General features: G+C 42.0%; 1 protein-coding gene across 4 annotated transcripts in view; it reads left to right on the top strand.

The window, feature by feature from the left end:
* Nucleotides 1-709: 709 nt before the first annotated feature.
* Nucleotides 710-20,475, top strand: part of Znf438 (zinc finger protein 438) — a 128,519-nt gene continuing 108,753 nt past the window's right edge. For 3 of the 4 annotated variants that reach the window (XM_055629308.1, XM_055629307.1, XM_055629305.1), the window contains exon 1: nucleotides 710-746. The gene's annotated coding sequence lies outside the window, so the exon portion shown is untranslated. Of the gene's footprint in view, nucleotides 747-2,174; nucleotides 2,239-20,475 lie in introns of those variants that run through there. The other variant, XM_055629306.1, reaches the window with a different exon arrangement.

The following is a 20,475-nucleotide window of genomic DNA, read 5'->3' as shown; positions in this document are numbered from 1 at the left end:
CTTTTATTAGAGGACGAATTTGTGTCATACACATGTTGGTGCTTAGATTTCAGTATCAACCTCTAAATCTAAATTAGGAAGAAATAGAGCTCTACTTGACCCCATGATTGAAGAGAGGAAATGGAGAGCCTGAACATAACAGACTCCATTTTGTCCCTGGCCTTCATCTTATATGTGACCTAAAACTTACCCCAGCTTCAGAAAAACATGTTTATACTTTCAGAAAACTACAACATTTCTGAGAATGACCACACAATGTGCCAGTCCTGAAACCAGCCAATCAGAAAACAGGTCAAAATGACCGTTGTCCTTGTGGTTACTAAAACAATTACATGTTATCATCATGGTTACCAAAATAGTTATACTCCAGATGCTCCCAGCTTGCCTCTGACCAATCACTATGTAACAAGCTTGTTCTTGCTAAATGTCACCCAATCATGTAACTGCCAAGTCTGGAAGCCCCTTCCCCTTGCTAAAAACCCTATAAAACTTAGCTTCTTTCTAAGCTTGGGGCTCCTAGCCTCTGGCTGCTGTGACAGTTCATGCTGGGAATCAGAGCTTAAGCCCGAATAAAGGCTCTTTGCTTTTGCATACGTTTTCTAACTCCTGGTATTGTTGGTGGTCTTTTGGGGGTCTCGTGGACTGGGTACAACAACAGATGACATTTGCCTGTTCGAGAATTCCAGGTATTAGTTAGAAGATCACTTTAAAAAAATTCCTGTTTGGAGAAATGATATAGAAGACTTGTAAGTATGTGAATAACAAAATAATGGTACATTAAAATTGTTTTTAATGAAAAATAAGTACCACAATTTAAAAATATGTGGAAGTCTAAAATGATAATGGTTCTATAGTGTTGCATAAAAGTCTTGTTAAGATTATGGTTAGACTAGAAATTTATCATTTGTCATTTGATAAGGACCAAAACATTGCATGATATTTAAATGAACAGACTAAGTTCTATCAAAACTATCTACGTAGATTTTCCTGGGATACAGTACTGCTTTATTTTACTTTTGAAGCATGATTCCTTTGGTCCAGACTGTCCTGGAACTAATTTTGTTGTCTAGGCTGGCATGGAACTCAGTTTTCTCCTCTTGCTTCAACCAGCTCCCATCTCAGGTTAAAAGCTACCATTTTCCCATCATCACTCCCAAAGAAAAGTGTAAACAAACCATTGTTTGACCTGGCTCTTTGTCTATAAATTATAAAAGTGATCCTTACTATTCCCAGTGTACCCTCTTCTAGGTACTAGCTTTTTTCCAAGGCACTTTATGTTTGCTCTATTTGAACTGCTTTTTTAATTTTTTTTTTTTTTTAAATATGGTTTACTATATTCTGCCTAAAGGAGTAACGTGGGGCTTCCATAAAGCAAAATTCGTTTTCAGGTTCTGTGGTCCACTCTCCACCTTCCCTTTCTTCTTAGCCAGAGCTGGACTTGGGCAGCCACACGGTGGGGAGGCTGGAGAGTTTCACGGGCCGCTACTTATTAAACATAACAGGTGACTTGTAAAAGGTTTCCTTGGGCCAAAAAGGGAAATGCAGAAGAGTAGAGGACGCTCCCATCGGAGAACGCAGCAGACAGCAAACAGGGAGGGCGGGGCCACTCCGAAGCAGCAGACGGCGAAACGCCGGAGCCGGAAAGGAGGGCCTCGGGGGCGTGGCCAAACCGGACGTAGGCGGGCCCGATATGGGCGGGTCTGGATCTGGATGTGCCGGAGTGGGCGTGGTCCTAGTGGGCGTGTCAGCTGGGCGCGGGAGGGCAGGATTGGCTGGCTCGGGAAGTGGCACAGCGCAAGGGCCCATGGGAGAAGCGCCCTGTGACCCGGGCGGAGGACAGTGTCTGTTGACAAACGTGTCCAAGTTGTAGTGAACAGGTGAGGGGAGGAAGGCAGTGTCTGCGGAAGAGCTGTGTGAGAACCCTTTCGTCCCGCCCCACGCCCGTGAGAGGACTTGTTTGACCCGCTCCCGTGGGTCTACCCCTTCCACCGAGCCCCGACATTCCCGCCTCAGGGCCTGTGTGAAGATGGTGAAGAGCGTCCGCCCCGGCGCGCCAGCCCGCGAAGCCCGAGGGCACGCGGCGACCGGCCCCGTGCGCATGCGCGCCGGCCGGGGCGGGGCGTGTCCCGCCACAAGCTGGAGGCGGGGCCTGGTCGGAGCGCCGCGCTCGCGGCCTGACGTCGTTGAACGCCGGCCCGTGACGTCACCCCGCCGTGACGCGTACGCAGTGGGAAAACTGTAAGTTTGCGAGGATCCTGCGGCTTCCTGGCTTGCGGGGCTCGCGGGGCCTGCCGGCCGCTCGCTGCCGCGGTTGCGGTGTGGGCCGCGGCGGCCGGGAGCCGCCGAGCGCGACGCCCCAAGTGGCAGCGCGTCCTCCCGGCAGCGCCGGCTCCTGGAGGCGAGGCCCCTCCTGAGCCCGGCCGGCTCCTTTCCCGCTGGCCTGTGACAGCCGAGAGCGGGCGGTTAAGGCCTGGGAACCGGGAAGTGCCGAGGCCCTTCGTAAAATTCGTTGATAGATTAGGTCCCGAGACTCCAATCTCATCCTGCAGTAGGACATGCTCGGTCAGTCTGGGGTGGAGAGCCTCCTCAAAGACTAAGCTGCCCTGTGCCCGTCTTCCCTTTGGACACAAATGCCCAGATCGCTGATGACAAATGACATGCTGTGTTGCCCCAAGCTTCTTTATTTTCCTCTCCGTAGGGCCACAATGCCTTGAGACCCTGTGAGCTAAGCCAAGCCATGTTACACAACACTTAGGACAACATTGATTATTCTGAGGAGTGTGGTGATCCATTTGTAAGGATCTAAGGGCTTTGCCTGGTCTCCACACCTCCTACCGCAACCCACCTGATCATGGCTTTGGAACCTGAAGCTATCTTAGCTGTTTTGTATTGACTGATCAGGAATCAAGAAATAACCGGTATCACTATCACAGAGATCTTGGCAATGCATGTTCTCCCTGTCTGGCTTTTATAGAAAAATGTTTTTAGCAGCCCAGAATTAGTACGTTATACTCAACACAAGTACATAGGATCAGCCCATCTGCTTACATGGTTTAGCTAACTTGTATTAGGGATGAGTGAGTTGGTCACAGCATTGTAACCCTTCTCAAACTCTGGGTCAAGGACTTGTCAGGAACTGTGAAAGGAATACACACACCCTGGGATGGATTTATACAGTAGATTAGGAGGCCACATTTCTGTGAATTTAGTGGAGGATATAATATCCTGACAGAGGGCCCTTTGAATCAAGGCTTCTGAGTGTTGCTCTCCTGTTAGTAGCTTTCGAAAAACAAGTCACCTAACTCTTAGAGCTTTTTAAAAATCTGTCTCTAAAATGGGAGGTGCTAGTGTAGCTTGTTCCTTTTACAAGGGTTAAATGAGACCATAGTCAACTTTCTAAGTATGGCATTGCCGTCTGCATCAGACCCCACCCAAGATGAGCTCTCAGGTTCTGAGTCAGAGCTAGAAATAGAGGGGCAAAGGCAAAGAAGACAGCCAAGCCTGCACCCTAGTGGGGTTCACAGTACCGTGGAGAAGTAGACACAGGAATGGTCACGTAAGGTTATTTCACACGGGGTGAGTTCAGTGGAGTAAAGGAAGAGGATGGTGAAGGACAGTGAATGTGGTTTTAAATAGTCTGTGAGGGAAGGCTGTTCACAGGAGGGGCAAGTGAGTTGTTCTGAGGTGTGTGTGCGTGTGTGTGGGGTGGCATTCAAGCTCCTTGGGAGGCTGAGGCAGGAGAAGCTCAAGTTCCAGGACTGCTTTGGGTGCGGATCGACTCGAGGCCCACAGGGAAGAAACAGGGCTGAGGAATATAGAGCTCAGTGACAGAGCTCTGGCCCTGAGTTCTGTCTCTAGTTGGGAGTGGTTGATGGAGATAGTATAGCCATCTGGCCTGTTAAGCTTACCATATGCATGGTACAGTTCTAAACACTAATTTTTACCACCACCTTTGAAGTTTAGAAAAATACTTCCAGTTTTGTAGATTAGGACACTGGCACATGTTAGACGTGTGCTCAAGCTAAAAAGCCTAAGAGACTCAAAGTCTTGTATATTTTACTAAATTTGCATTAGGTTTCTTTGGTACTGCTGTATTTTTTTTACCATTTGAATTTAGGTCATCTGCTTTGAGAGGCCACTTTCCAAATTACTGTTCTTCTGTCTCAGAACATAGTAAGGAGAGAGAAGGAAAAGTGTTGGTATGTAACCTTGAACCATCTGGCAGGCTGTGGTGGGATCCTGGAGTCAGGTAGACACATCACTCCTAAGTGTAATAGACAGTCTGCGCCATGGGATGGCATCTGTTTTCTTCTTCACTCCAGGAGAATTGACTGTAGAGTCAGAGAGAGGTGGAGGGATCCTGACACTGAGGAGGTAGTAGGTTGTGCTGTGCTGTGGCCTTGAGAGGCAAAGGGAGCTGGCTTAAGTCAAGTAGAAGGGCAGGGCCCCTGACTACTTCTCTCAGGTCCCTACCCATTGGATGGTCTGTGAGTGTTAGGGTGGGATTCACACCCAAGTGCTCTGGCTTTGGAGTCCATGCAGATTAGTCTCTACCTACGTCATGTGGACATGTTGAGTATATATGAAGTGACTGTGGCCACAGGTGGAAACGCATATTTTTGAAGAGACAGACTACTTTTATTCCTTTATAAACCTTGGTTGATAATAAGAAGCAAGAGAAGGAGATTTACATGGCAAGACTATGCTAACTGGTTCTTCCCTATCAGATTGAATGTCTACAGCTGACATCACTCTTCTGTGTCTGGACTCCACAGTGTGGGTTCAGTGCAGCTGAGGTTTCTGTCTTGTTCACATCTGTCTCTAACCTCCTTCCATTGCCTGTCATTCATGGCTGGCGAGAGTAACTTTACAGGAAGGGTATTGGTTAGGTTTGGGGAATTGGGAGATGAATAAACATACTTCTCTTTCTGGAGGAGCATAGCATGAGGAAAACCTGTGGGAATAGAATTAGAGTAGAATAAATGCATAATACATGCTGATTACTTCATTCTGGCTTCCCACACCCCTTTCCCCTGTCCCACACTTGAGAGATGGGGTGTGAAAAGGGCAAAGGAGCAAAAGAAGGCCTACGCAAATGCATGATGGATTGGAAGCTCCCCAAGAGTCCTTTTGAACAAAAGAACTACTCAGAGCCTACTACTCAAAGTCTTGCATATTTTACTAAATTTGCATTAGTTTTATTTGATAAAATTTTTACCAAATGAAATAAATTCTGGTATTTAACTGTCTCTGTGGAGTGATGACTTTCTTCAGTTCTGTTACCTCAGTGTTGACAGGAACAGGCTTGAAGCATCGCTGCTTCCATAGCAGACTGTAATGGAGGGACCATGAAATAGGCAGGTTTCTTGTTTATACTGTCTATAAGTGTGCCAAAGTTCCACACATAGTATTTGAATTCTCTGTTAATCAGCTCCTTACGATTGACATACACACACTTTTGGTCTCATTGCTTTAGGCCTGTGAGAGCTGTCTTGAACCCACAGGGGGAGAAACTTGTAGTGGAGGAGGTCTGAGGAAGCCCTGCCTCCTAAAAGTTCTAGCATCAGAGGCTGGCCACCAGAACCTTTGCATTGAGCCTTTAGAAGACATTTAAGCTCCAAACTCTAATGCTTGCTTTTCATTCGTTCATTTCTCTCTCTTCCGACTTTTCCGTGAATGCTCTAACAGTGCAAATATTAAAAAAATAAGTTCTTGATTTTCTCTGTACGTTATGTATGTGCACACCGTGTCCATGGAAGCTAGACAAGGGTGTTGGATTCTGGAAAACTGAGTTGCAGATGCTTAAGAACACCACGTGGGTGCGGGAGAAAAAAGTCAGGTCCTCTGCAAGAGCAGCAAGCGCTTTTAACCTCTGAACTCTCTCTCTTCAGCCCCGGATTTCCTTCATGATTTGTACATACTAAATTAACTACCTCCATTACATGTTTGTTAATGTTCCAAGAATCTTTTCTGTATTGGTTTCATACATGATTTTTTGGCAGCATGTGTGCATCTGTAACATGAAATATATATATTTTCAGATAAGACAGATAAGAAAGTGGTGCGGGTCAAATGATTTGTTCTACGTGCTAGAACAAGTTAGTGACAAAAGCAAAGTGAGCTTGAGGTCTTAATACTTTAAAGTTTACTACTTTAAAATTACTATTACTGTTACCCAGTTTATCTTTCTAAGAGTACTGTGATGTGTTGCTACTATTCTTGTCATATAGAGAAAGAACTGATTTAAAATATTAAGTATCTAGCAAGGTCCCCAGCTCGTAATGTACATATATCTTTAGATTGTGTCCACTGAGTTATACTGCCTTTTCACATCTTTCTGATACCTGCACTTGACTTTTGCTTAAATCCACCAAATCTATGCTTTGTCTGTACTGGTCTCTTGGCACATAGGACTTCTATTGATGTTACCACTTGAGTCACTTGGTAAAGTCAGTGTTTGTGATCCTGCCCCGATTTGACTTGAGTGGGGATTTCCCGATTTTGGTGAAGTATATAGTAACAAGATTTGGTATTTAAGAATTTTGTTTTTGAGAAGACATAAATCCAGAAGCAGTCCACACATATAGTTCTGATCTGTTTGCCTGTAGCTATGTGAGGAAGTCTGTGTAAGAGCAGTCCCTTTGCTAGTCTGATTCATGTTTGAGAGAGAGGACTCCCATTTATGCCCCTTTTGAGTCACAGTCTCTAGTGTCCTTGACAGTGTGGATTCAAATTTGTAAAAGAGAAAAGTTAGCCAACTTTTATGTCAAGTTTGAGGGTATTTCTCTTAGCTTTTTGCTTTTTTTTTTTCTTTCCTATGCTGACCTAATCCACACTTGAGGGCAGACAAAGATGGGAGGGAGGTGATTGCATTTTCCTTCTGAAGCAGACTTGTTCTATTCTAATGGGTATTTCACTTTTGTGAGGTGATAGAAATTGGTGGAGTTACTTAAATCCTAAATTGTAAACAAGAGTTTTATCAGCTTGCCCAAATAAATACAGTGTAAGATTTTTGATTTTTATGTTTTATAAATACCAAGCTGGACCATCATTTTCATTAGCTGAAAAAGATAGCTACTTAAATATGTAAACAGTTATTTTATTTGAAGATTATTTGATATCAGTCTTTGGTGTAAGTTTTAGTCAGATGTTTTAATATTTCATATAATAATCCGTTGACTGGAGTTGGAACCATTGATAGTAGGAGATTGTAAGTCCTAAGGTGGAGAGAGTGGTAGACAGGCTGAGTAGATATTTAAAAGTTCTTGAGGAATTGTCCATTTTATGAAACTGGATTATTATAACATTTTCTTACCTCTAAGAAGAAAAAGATTAATATTCAAATAGCTATAATACTTTATGTTATGGCATGAAGAGATCACTATGCAAATAGAACTAGAGTAAAGCTGGGATTGCTTGTTATTTAAGCAAGAGAGAACACAGTCCTTCAGGCTTTTGAAGGTAGCATGGCATTTTCAAATTGGCTAATTTTTGAAGGTGTCACAATTGAAGGATTGGCTGACTTTCAACTTGGAATTTGGAGACTGGTTAGCTTTGAGGAGGTTTCCAAAGCAAGGCAGTTGATGACTGTCTGAAATTCTCAACTGAGTACTTACATAGAAATGTTGAATAGACTTTAAAGGCTGATTGATTATGGTGGATTAAAAACCAGATTTGTGACTACCTGTTATCAGCCAAAGAACAATCTTCCTTTCTTGAAGAATATTTACTCTTTATGGACATGCTAGCATATTACTGATAGCTATTGGGCTAATACAACATATTTGTGATTTTGCTTTTCTTTTGAAACTTAAAAATGTTAAGATTTTTTCTTTGCCATTCTCATGATTATTTTTATATTTGAGAGGCTGTTGAAATATTTAAAGATGATGTATTATTTTTAGAAATGTTTTAATTCTTTAAAAATCCTGGGAAGACTGCATTACTTTTTCTCTACTTTCTTTCTTGAGGTAGTGTGTTGAGTCATGTACCCTTCAAAGTCACCCTCTATAGCTGCTCAGTTACATACAGATCTAAACGCTTCTTGGTTTTGCTGTTGTTAGAGATACAGCTAGAACTGACTATTTTCAGAAAGTTAGCTTCTCATTGTTTTCAACAGTTTAGAAGTTTAAAGACTTTTTTGTATGCTTTTTTCATGACAAGATAGACTGGCTCATTTTTAATTTCTGTGAATCATTTTACCATGAATGCTGTGTTGTGACACTATTTACATTATTTCAGCTGTGTTTAGAATGTTTCTTCTTCAGAATGAGCCACTATAAAACTGTAGTATGGAGCTACTACTAAAGTTTTTTAAAAAAATTGATCCCTCATAGTAACATATTTTAGATAGAACTTTTCCCCTGTGTAGATGTTAAAATAAATTTACAGAACATTTATTTAGAAATTAGAGAAGAAAAAATAAGGTTTTGATGTACATATATTTATGTCTGTGTACATGTATACAGGTCAGAGGACAACCTCCCAGTGCCTAATTGTTCCTTAGGCACTGTCTCCTGCCTACCTGCCTGTCTTCCTTCCTTCCTTCCTTTCTTCCTGCTTTTCTTTCTTCCTTCTTTCTTTCCTTTCTTCCTTCCTTTGCCCTTCCTTTCTTTGTCCTTCCTTCATCCTTCCTTTTTTTCCTTGACTCCTTTTCTTTCTTCCTGCTTGCACACACAGAAATAGGACAGCTTGCAGTTTATTCTCTCCTTTCACCATATGAATCCAAGGCCATCAAACCAAAGTTTTTTAAGCTTGGTGGCAAATGCCTTTGCCCAAGGAGTCATCTTGCTGGCTCCCACTTTGTTTTTTGTTGTTTGTTTGGGTTTTTGTGTGTGTGTGTGTGTGTGTGTGTGTGTGTGTGTGTGTGTGTTTTTTCCAGATAGGGTTTTAATCTGTAATTGTCTGGAGCTTGCTGATCTGCTAGGCTGGCCAGCCAATGAGTTCCAAGGATCCACCTGTCTCTGTTTCTGCACCTCTGGGAATATAGGCAAGCTCCACCATGTCTGGCTTCTTTGCAGGGTGGTATGGGGGTTCTGTTGATCTAACTTAGGTCCTGTGTTTGTACATCAAACACTTAGGGAGGTAGGGTCATTGGAAAGAAAGAAGATGTAGAAGGGTGGGTGGACATCAGTGACCAGATTTCTAAAAGGGTGGATGGCTTGAGTTCCATTGGCTGACAGGCGCTGCCATTGCTTCCTCAGTGCTGCTAGGAAGGAGGTGGGAATTTTTTTTCCCCAAATTAAATGATTTATTTTTTTATTTTCTTTTCTGTTATTAATTATAGTTTATTCACTTTGTATCCCACCTGTGACTCCCTCTTCCTACCCTCCCTTTCTCTGCCCCACCCATACCCCTGCCCCAGTCCACTGATAGGGGAGGTCTTCCTCCCCTTTCTTTTTATACCAGTCTATCAGGTCTTATCAGGACTGGCTGAATTGTCTTCCTCTGTGTTCTGGTAAGGGTGCTCCACCCTCAGGGGGGAGGTGATCAAAGAGCAGCCACTCAGTTTTTGTCAGAGGCAGTCCCTCTTCCCATTACTATGGAACTCACTTGGACACTGAACTGCCATGGGCTACATTTGTGCAGGGGTTCTAGGTAATCTCCGTGAATGGTCCTTGGTTGGGGTATCAGTCACAGAAAAGACCCCTGTGCCCAGATATTTTGGTTCTCTTGCTCTTCTTGTGGAGCTCCTGTTCTTTCCAGGTCTTACTATTTTCCACTTCCTTCATAAGATTCCTTTCACTCTGCCCAAAGTTTGGCTATAGGTCTCAGCATCTGCTTTGATACTCTGTTGGGTAGAGACTTTTCAGAGGCCCTCTGTGGTAGACTCCTGTCCTGTTCCCTGTTTTCTCCCTCTTCTGATGCCCATCCTCTTTGCCTTTCTGAATGAGGATTGAGCATCTTACCCAGAGTCGTCGTCCTTGATTAGTTTTTGTAGGTGTACAGATTTTAGCATATTTATCTTATATTATATGTCTTAATATCCACTTATAAGTGAATATATGCCATGTGTACCTTTCTGTTTTTGGGATACCTCACTCAGGATGATCTTTTCCAGTTCCTGCCTGCAAATTTCATGATTTCCTTGTTTTTAATTGCTGAGTAGTATTTCATTGTGTAAATGTACCACAATTTCTGTATCCATTCCTCAACTGAGGGACATCTGGTTTTTTTTTTTCCCAGCTTCTGGCTATTATGAATAAGGCTGCTACAGACATGGTTGAGCAAATGTCCTTGTTGTATACTTGAGCATATTTTGGAATTATGCCTAGTAATGGTATAGCTAGCTCTTGAGGTAGCACTATTCCTAATTGTCTGAGAAAGTGCCAGATTGATTTCCAAAGTGGTTGTACAAGTTTGCATTCCCACCAGCAATGGAAGAGAGTTCCCCTTTCTCCACAACCTCTCCAGCATGTGTTGTCACTTGAGTTTTTGATCTTAGCCATTCTTATGGGTTTAAGGTGAAATCTCAGAGTCGTTTTGATTTGCATCTCTCTGATGGCTAAAGATGTTGAGTATTTCTTTTACGTGTTTCTCTGCCATTCTGTATTCCTCTACTGAGGATTCTCTGTTTAGCTCTGTACACCATTTTTTAATCAGATTGCTTGATTTGCTGCCTTTTAACTTCTTTAGCTCTTTATATATTCTGGATATTAGCCCTCTGTCAGATATAGGGTTGGTGAAGAATTTTTTCCAATCTGTAGGCAGTCGTTTTGTTCTGACAACAGTGTCCTTTGCCTTACAGAAGCTTTTCAGTTTCATGAGGTCCCATTTACTGATTGATGATCTTAGAGCCTGTGCTGTTCATATCCTGTTCAGGAAGTTGTCTCCTGTGCCATTGAGTTCAAGGCTCTTCCCCACTTTTTCTTCTAACAGTTTAGTGTGTCTGGTTTTATATTGAGGTCTTTGATCCACTTGGACTTTAGTTTTGTACAGGGTGATAAGTATGAATCTATTTGCATTTTTTCTACATGTAGACATCCAATTAGTCTAGCACCATTTGTTGAAGATACTATCTTTTTTCCATTATATGGTTTTGGCATCTTTGTCAAAAATCAGGTGTCCATAAGAGTGTGGGTATATTTCAGGGTCTTCTATTTGATTCCATTGATCCACCAGTTTGGTTTCTGTGCCAATATCATGAAGTTTTTATTACTGTTGCTCTATAGTACAGCTTTAGATCAGGGATGGAGATACCTCCAGAAGATTTTTTATTGTAGAGGATTGTTTTAGCAATTCTGGGTTTCTTGTTATTCCATATGAAGTTGAGAATTTTTCTTTCAAGGTCTGTAAAGAATTGTGTTGGTAATTTGATGGGAATTGCATTGAATCTGTAGATTGCTTTTGGTAAGGTGATCATTTTTACTATGTTAATTCTGCCAAGCCATGAACATGGGAGATCTTTCCATCTTCTGATATCTTCTTCTATTTTTTCTTCTTAAATGATTGTTGGTTGGGGATGAAGGAAACTGAGGGAGTCCAACCTAATTACCTTTCCTTTGTTTCTGTAGAGGGGATATAATTTTCTAAGTGAGGGGTGAGTAGCAAGCGTGAAAAAAGTGGTGGAAGTTTGGAATTCATTCTGTGGGAAATAAGAGAGGAGCTGATTGGAACTCAAGAAAGAATTGATGGGCAGCAGTGAAGAGGATTTACCCAGATGGGGAACTGTGCATTTGCTAGGTCCAAACTCCTTCTTTTTGGGGCTTTTTATAACATTGGTTTCCAGATTGAATGTGAAAGTGTTGGAGATCCCTAGGTAGATGCACAGGTGTGTAGTAGAGGTACAAGCCAATACAACGTTGAGAGTTCAAGGCCAGGAAGTGGGCAAAGCTGCATGGTCAGTTCCTAGATTGTTTTGGGCAAGGAATGAAGCTGGGAGCATGGTTAATCCCCGGGAGAAAAATAGACAGGGAAATGGAGGAAAAAAATGGAAGCTTAAATAGGTTCGTTCATTCATTCATTCATTAAATATTTATTAAGCATTTATCTCCCAGACACTGTTGTAGATACTGTTGCTACCTAAGTCAAAGAAGAGATGGAAGCAGTCTCTGTCTTGATAGACATTAGTTCCATGGTACAGTGAATAGTGAGTGTGTGGTGAGACATTTTTCAAGTATATATATATATATATATATATATATATATATATATATATATATGTAAATACTCACCACACACACACACACACACACACACATACACGTATGCATGCGTGTATATATAATTCCAAATGGTAAATGTTACAAAGAAGAATCAAGGGACAGAGTGATACAAATGCTGTTTTAAATAATGTAACCAGAAAAGAAAAGACTGGTGTAAGAAATGACCTCTGAACAGACACTGGGCAGTATCCAGGCACGTAATCGTACTCCGGCATCCATATGAACATCACAAGGTCAGGAGACAGTGTGACTCCTGGGAAGACTTGGAGCCGCCCTGACATTGGGAAGTGTGAGCAAAAAGAAGAACGGTAATCAATTAGGGCTGCTGAAAGGTTTAAGATTTTACTGTGCCTTGGGGAAACCATTGGAAGGTTTGAATCAGAAGCGTGACAAGATCTGTCATACTTTTCTGAAGGCTTACACTTGCTGATATTTGGAAAATTGATTGGCAGTGCGAATTAAGGAACCAAGAGAGCTAGAAAGACAGGAGATGGGTGGTCTTAGGAGTTCTGACTCTTGCAGTTGAGTGCCTCTGGGTGAAGAGGCCTGCTGCTAGGTGCTCCTTTAAGTAGAGGCAGCCATTCCACAGTGGACATTCTTTGTGGATGGAGGCCTGACCCAGACTGTTGGCTTATCCTTCCCCCTTTCCTGTTTCCAATCAGCTTCATTATTTGTTCTCCTGTTTTTTTCTTCAGCTTGTCTTTTGGATCGATATATATGGTTTTCCTTGCTACAGCTTCCTCCAGATCTGTTTTCTTACCTTTTATGTTTTGCAGTTTTCAGCAGACTTTCTTTGTAGCTCATTGTTGAAGTTGCCTTCTGAGCCTTCAAGCAACTCAGAGGGTTGCTCTCAAAGACCCCTAGCCTTCAAACTTGGTGTGAAAGACCCTCCATGGAACTGAGAGACTGCCTTTCTTGTGGCTGGATGGACATCCCTGGGGATGTCAGGAAGTAGTCTCCCAGCCTCACTTACACCTTCCTAGTCCTTAGGCATGACACTTGCCACAGATGGCAGCGCACCCCCAGCTCTGTATTGCTGTATAGAATATAAAACATATAGAGCATGAGGTGGTGTGTCTTTCCGGGGGACCTTGACTCTCTGCCCTTTTCTTATTAAATTCATACAGTAAAAATTACCGTAATTGTAAATACAGGACACGGGTTCCATGTGCCCTCAGTACAGTCTTTATTGGTCCTAGTTCAGGAATTGTATGTTCTGCAATAAAAGGAACCAGATATAGTTTAGAAATTAGTTTTAGTATGAAATACTTTAACTTCTCAGAGTTGCAGTGTTCTGGGTTTGTTTTTGTATTTAGTAGAGCTATTGTACCATATTATACAGTATAAGCAAAGCCTGGCCGTGATCTGTGTTCTGAACCATTAGGCTTTTCTGACTAGATAGAAAAGCATAAATACTTTCTTTTTCTGTGTGCTTGTGTCTAGGGCAGAGGGCAGCTTTTGGGAGTCGGGTCTCACCTCCTACCTGTTTTGAAGCAGGGTCTCTGTCTTCTGGTTTCTGCTGCTGTGCTCATACTGCAAGCTGGTTCGCCCACAAGCTTCCAGGGCATTCTCCTGTGTCCTTTCTGTACTCAGGCTGTCTGTTGCATTGGAACAGCAAGTGCTTTCATAGCAGTTCTGTTCCTAGGTAGATACTCATGATAAATAAATTCACATCCACATAAAGTTATTTTTAGTAGCTATCAGTACAGCCCACCCAAATTTGTCTACCAACGAATGACTTGTTGGATGAATAGAATATTGTATCTATGCAATGGAATTTCATTTAACATTGAAAATGATTGATGTCTTGACACATGGTTTAACATGGATGAATATTGACATCCAGATAAAACGGTTGACAGCTGGAAATGTAGATATTAAGCTCAAGAGGGTAAAAAAAAAAAAATCGTACCTAGAGGTACAGATCTGGGGATTGGCATTTTGTTGCTTGTAGTAAATGTTACTGGGTTTAATAATATTGCCTGTGAGAAAGGGACCCTTTTTAGTATTTAAAAAGTATATTTTCGTTTCCTAGGACTTGAAACTCATATAAGTGACTCTAACCCAGTAACAGGGAAGGGATTCAGAGTTTTCTCCCTGAGAATAATTTTTAGGAATAAATTCAAGAGTAGAGAAATCTTTGGAAAATCACCTTCTTCCTTAGTAGTTACTATAGGTCAGGTTAAAATTTCAACAGACTAGGTTTAAAAAGCATTAAAATAGTTTTTCTCATAAAAATCTCTCCATATAAATATATTAAGCATCTTCAAAATGCCAGTGTTACAAGTTTTGGGTGAAAGGGATCCTTCACATAGTGGAACTTGACGAGCTAGTGTGATACATGCTGTACTAGAATTCACCTGGGGCAGGAGTGGGCAGCTCAGTATGGAGCCCTGAATGGCCTTGGCGAAGAGGCTTTGGCTGAGACCAGGGAGCAGAGTATAGATCATCCCCCAAAACAGGCAGAGAAGGGTTCTGATGGGAGTGTCTAGTGGGAAGACCCTTCTTACTAGGAAGTGAGAGATGGGATGCCCTTGGAGTAGAGAACAAAGTCCTCGATCAGCTGCTGTCCCCTGGGACTTGGTGGTAGTGGTGGGGGAGAGGAATTGTATTTTCCAAAAGAAACAGTGGTGTCCTGTCTTGGCTAGCTCAAATGGCAGTCTTAGGCTTACAGTGTAGAAGGAGTTGATGGCTGGCTGCTGTTGGGAGACTCATGGTTAACATTTCTATAGGATGCATGCCTTAGATCTGAAAAGCTGTCTTACAGGTTAATGAGCTTTAAACTGCCGAGGCTGCTTGGATAAACACACATTTTAGGGATTTTGTGTGTTAAACTAGGGCTTTTTCTGGTGCTTATGTGGCTATAGTATTGACTTTTCTGATTTGATATGAATCAGGGATGTTATTTCACAGATACCACTGAAATTTATTTTCCTTGAGCAGATTTAGAAAACACAGACGTGTTTTAATAAAAAATTGGCTTTCAAAATGTTCTTCAGTGTTAAAGAGCCCATCAGTAGACTACATTGTGTGTCATGCACCTGAAAAATGAAAGCAACATGGAAATTGTTTTAAGTAGTAAAATATTGGTGTGCTTTCACTGTTAAAGTCATTGGAATGCAGAAAGTAAATAATAAAAGTTTAAAATATGAGTTTTTAGAAAGAGTAACTGAGTTCAATGGCTGCTGTAGCAGCAGGTACTGTCAGCATCAGAAATTCTTGATTTGGGGGCTGGGATATAGCTCAGTTGATAGAGGGTTTGTCTAGCATGGTTAAATGATCTCCAGCATGGCATAAGTGGGGCATGGTGGCATTCAGCATTCAGAAGGGGAGGCAAGAGATTCAGAAGTCCAAGATTATCCTCAGCTACAAAAAAGTTTCAGGCCAGTCTGCTCTGCATGAAACCCTCTTCCAATGATTCCCCCCCCCCCCTTTTGGTATAAGAATGCTTACATATATGATCTTATTTTACAGGAACTCATGGTTGAGAGACTTTGGACTTTTAAAGTGTTAGTATTTTTTAAGACTGTGGACTTTTAACATCATACTATCTTTTCCATTATGAGATAAACATAAGACTTTGGAGACCAGAAATACATGGTTATGGTTTAAAAGTGACGTGTTTGTGTGTTAGGTTGACAGTTGGTGTATTGTAATGGTTAATTTTAAATGTCCACTGCCCACGACCGAGGAGGAATTGTTTAGATAGATTTGCCCATAGGCATGGGTATGTGTGCAGTTGGGGTTTGTTGATAGTGTACTCAGCTGAGTCCCAGCAACACCATCCCATAGGCTGGGCCCTGACTTCTTAAAAGTAAGAAAGCCAGCCGAGCATGAAAAGGAAGCAAGAATATGTTTATTCTTTCTTTGCTCTTGACTGTGGCTATGATATGGTTACTTGCTTGAACTCCTGCCTTGATTTCCCCTAAATAATGGACCATAACCTGGAATTTTAAGTCAGATAAACCTTTCCTTTCCCTAAGATACTTTTATCAGAGTCTTTGTCACAGCAACAGAAATGAAATTAGAGCAAGTGTATTTGATTATCCGACTGAAGTGTCTGGCTTATGTAGCTATGGTATGACTGGTTTTCTTTTCCACAACCTTGGATGAGTGATCTTTTGTCCGTAAACCCCTCCTGATCTACAGTTTTAGCTATAAGTATTTTATCTTTGTATTTAAGCTCTCAGGGGTATAATAAAAGAAAGTGTCTTTCTCTTGCTTTCTCTTAAGGGAGGAGGGGAATTTGAAAGGCCTCCTGGAGGGCTTGGCTTCACTGGCCAGATTTGTATCTCATTTTCCCTTTGAATGGCAAGGAGTATAAAGTCCTGTGTTGGGCTTAGACTAGTAAAGATTCATGGTTCCTCACCTGTCCCAGGTTAATCAGGATTTAGGAGTCTATTGTTCTGATGCTTTTTGCAAGGACAAATTTTCCCATTGAGTTCTTAATTACTTTTGACCTCTTGAGGACCCCGTATTCTTTGTCTTTCTGTTCATTCTTTTGTTCTTTCTCAAAAAACAAAAAAAGATTTTAGTTTTAATTATATGCATGTGAATGCAGGTGCCTAGACACGTAAATGCTCATGGAGCTGGAGCTGGAGGCGGTTGTGAGCGGCCTCATATGGATGCTGGAAACCAAACTGAGGTTCTATGGTAGCAGTCCATATTATTTACAGCTGAGCTGTCTGTGCAGCCCCTCTTTAACATTTGTTTTTCATTGATCTTCCTGTCTGTCATATTCTGTGTGATTACTAATCACCAGAATGCTAATCCTTTGACAGTGTTTTTTCTTTTTGATTTTCCTTTTCCCCCCATTAATTAATTTATCCACTTTACATCCTAAAGGGGAGAAGCAGACCTCTTCTCCCCTTCTCTCCTCCCAGTTCCATCCTTACATCCCTCCCCCATCCTCCTATCTACTTCTCCTCAGAGAAGGGGAGGCTCCCCATGGGTACTGACCCACCCTGACACATCAAGTCTCAGCAGGACTAAGCTCTTGAGGCTAGCCCAGCTAGGGAAGGGGATTCAGAGGCAGACAGCAGAGTCAGAGACAGCCCTCCCATCCCCCACCCCTGCTCCAGATGTTAGGGGACCTACATGATAGCCAGGCTGCACATCTGCTACTTGTGTGTAGGGAGTCCAGGTCCAGCCCAGGCATGCTTTTTGGTTTGTGGTTCAGTTTCTGTGAGCCCCCATGAGTCCAGATTAGTTGACTGTATGCCTTCTTATGGTGTCCTTGACCTCTCTGGCTCTCCCTACTATTCCACAAGACTCCCTGAGTTCTGCAAGGGCACACACATTCGTAAAAGAAACATTACTAAAGCTTAAATTATACATCGAACCCTATACATTAACAGCAGGAGACTTCAGTGCTCCTCTCTCACCAATGGACAGATCATCCAGACAAACTAAACAGAAATAATGAAACTAACAGACGTTATGAATCAAATGGGACCTAACAGATATCTACAGAACATTTCACCCAAACACAAAATAATGTACCTTCCTCTTAGCACCTCAGGGAATTGTCTTCAAAATTCACCACATAGTCAGTCACAAAGCAAGTCTCAACAGATACAAGAAAACTGAAATACCTTGTACCTTATCAGACCACCATGGGATAAAGCTGGACTTTGGCAACAACAGAAAGCCTACCAACTCATGGAAACTGAACTACTCTCTACTTGATTTCCTCATTGTAGTCTCTGTTTAATTTGCTTATACTTTACTTTGTTATTTCCCTCTTCTGTCTGTTTAACACTAATTCACTCTAGATTATTTTGTAGTGCAAGATGAAGTTATTGACTTGGGCGCTTCTTTTAAAAGACAGATTTTTATTATAGCTAAAATTATCTTTTTGCACCACATTCTCTAGTAATATCTCCTGTGTCTGTTTTGAAATGTTGCACTTTAGTTTTCACTATTCTCAAGGTATTTTATGTTGTTTTTTATTTTTATTTTTTTATTATTTTTTGGTTTTTGGAGACAGGGTTTCTCTGTGTAGTCTTGATTGTCCTGGACTCCTTTTATAGACCAGGCTGGCTTTGAACTAACAGATATCAGTCTGCCTTTTCATTCCCTTGTGCTGGGATTACAGATGTGTACCACCTGTAATGATTTCTTTTTAACCCATTGGTTATTCGGAAATCTGCTGCTTTATTTTTGCCTATTTGTAAAATATTTGCATATTTATTCCTGAAAATTCTTTCTCATAGTAATTTTTATTGACAATCTACTGGGGTCATATCCTTGCATGATTGTAACCTGTTTAAGTTAGTGAGGATTGTTTTGGACCCAGCATAGGGTCTGCTGTAGTGTTTATGTGCACTGAAGTTTCACGGGTGCTGTTGGCCATAGTCTTACCATTTGTTTTCTTGAAGGTTCATGTCCTTTTTTGTACTTCATCATTTTCTTTTGAAATTAATATCTTTAGTGTGGCATTTTGATTCCTGTGATAGTTTATGTAATTGATACTATCTTGAAAAAATTTATTTATTTATTTATTTTGTGTGTGTGTGTGTGTTCCATTGTTGCTTAGTTTCTATTGGGCATGTGTTCTGGGACCCTTTGGAGATACCAAAACCTATGGGTGTTCTAGTTTGTTGTAGAAAATATTACACAGCTTCACCATTTTCCAGGCTACATACCATGTAAGTGCTGCATAAATAGCTATTCTACTGTGTAGTAGTCTTGTTTGGGCTTCTGTGTGGTGGTGTTACTGCTTGCTGCTCCTTGCATCAGTGTGTTTGAGCTCTTCGTCCTTGAGGACTGCAGCTCCGGTTGCCTCTCTTTCTGGGAAGGCCATGCTTGTGCCGTTGTGGTTGTGTAAGAACTGGGGCAGAGGTGCTGCCTCACTTCTCCCCAGAGCGGCAGTTCTGCGTTTTCAGGGCTGTTGAAAGCAGCAGAATTCTTGGCTTGTCCCTTTTGCTGTGGAATCAGGGTAGGGCAGGAGTGCTGAAGCCCTGGGTTCTCTGTCGGCTGCACCTAGGGCATAGCTTCGCTACCAGAGAGAAGGAGCGCCGGTCTCCTGTGCCTGTGCAGGGTGAGTGTGCAGTAAGGGCTGGGAGAGAGCACCAGCAGTCTGCCTTCCCTGGATGCAGCTGCAGTCACAGTGCTGGAGGAACAAGGGCTAAGCCTGCCTGGAGCTTCTGGAGTTCCTTTATAGGTCACAGATGGAAGAATGGGCAAAGTGAGGATGGGTGCTTGTGCTTCAGGGGTCACTAGCTAACTCTTGCTGAGACTTTGCAGTTTTTCTTGAATGAATGTTTATATATTTGTTGTATGTCCTTAGAAAAATGTTTGGAAGCCGGGCATTCGTGGTGACACATACCTGTAATCCCAGAACTCAGGGAGGAAGAGGCAGTTGGATCTCTGTGAGTTCGAGGCAGCCAGGTCTTCAAAAGTGAGTCTACACAGAGACACCTGTCTTGAAAAAAACCGGAAAAAAAAAAAAAAAACCCACAACAAAAATAAAGAAAAATGTTCAGAAACTTTGAATGATTGCTTTAAATACAGTTTTCCACTTAAATTGTTTATTGGAAAGTTCTATGACACTTCTCATTATAGAACCCCAGACTCTTAGTTTAGTTTTGCTCATTTAAAAGGAATTGATACATTTTTATGTCTCATGTAGTCAGCCTGTTATCTCACAGATTCCTAGTGTTAGATTACTGCTCTATGTCTGTAGTGTCCGTACAGTTTGCAGAACCTGGAAAGTTTGACCTTGACCCTTGATCAATTCTGAGCTTGACTGTTTCCATGTTTGTGGTATACATCATGTTTCCTTGCCTGTGTAGGTCAGATTGGCAGCTGTCCAACAATGGCACACACCGAGGCTCTGGCTGTTATCAGCACTGTATAGAAGTCAGCAAAGCATGGCAGATCTGAGTCAGTTACACCACAAACCACATAGATAGATGAAGTCTGAGGCAGGGAAGGCCCGAGAACTCACGACAAGAAACGAGATGGCCTGGAGGCTTGTGGTCTGGCACTCTGTGATCTCAGCTAGTTTTATGCTTGCCATATACATTCATTCATTCATTCAAAAAAGAGACTTGCTCTGACTCGTTTATTCACTTTCTTATTTTGCAGTTGGAATATTTTATAGGCACTTTCCCTTGTCTGCTGTCCAGTTATCCAGTGCTACAGCTCACAGAAGTAGGATACATTCTTGACCTTTTCCTCCATTTGTTGTACTGATGTTATGATAATTAACCAGTTCCCTAGTGTGTGAGCTGGGACAAGTACAAAGAGGTGAGCAGGTAGATGGGAAGGCAGGGTGCAGGAGCAGGAGTCTCCTATGATTGGAAAA

The sequence above is a fragment of the Psammomys obesus genome, unplaced genomic scaffold (assembly GCF_907164565.1).
Source record: "Psammomys obesus unplaced genomic scaffold, mPsaObe1.curated_primary_1811, whole genome shotgun sequence".
Classification (NCBI taxonomy): Eukaryota; Metazoa; Chordata; class Mammalia; order Rodentia; family Muridae; genus Psammomys; species Psammomys obesus.
The sequence above is the reverse complement of the archived record's forward strand: the minus strand, read 5'-3'. Positions and strand labels throughout refer to the sequence as shown.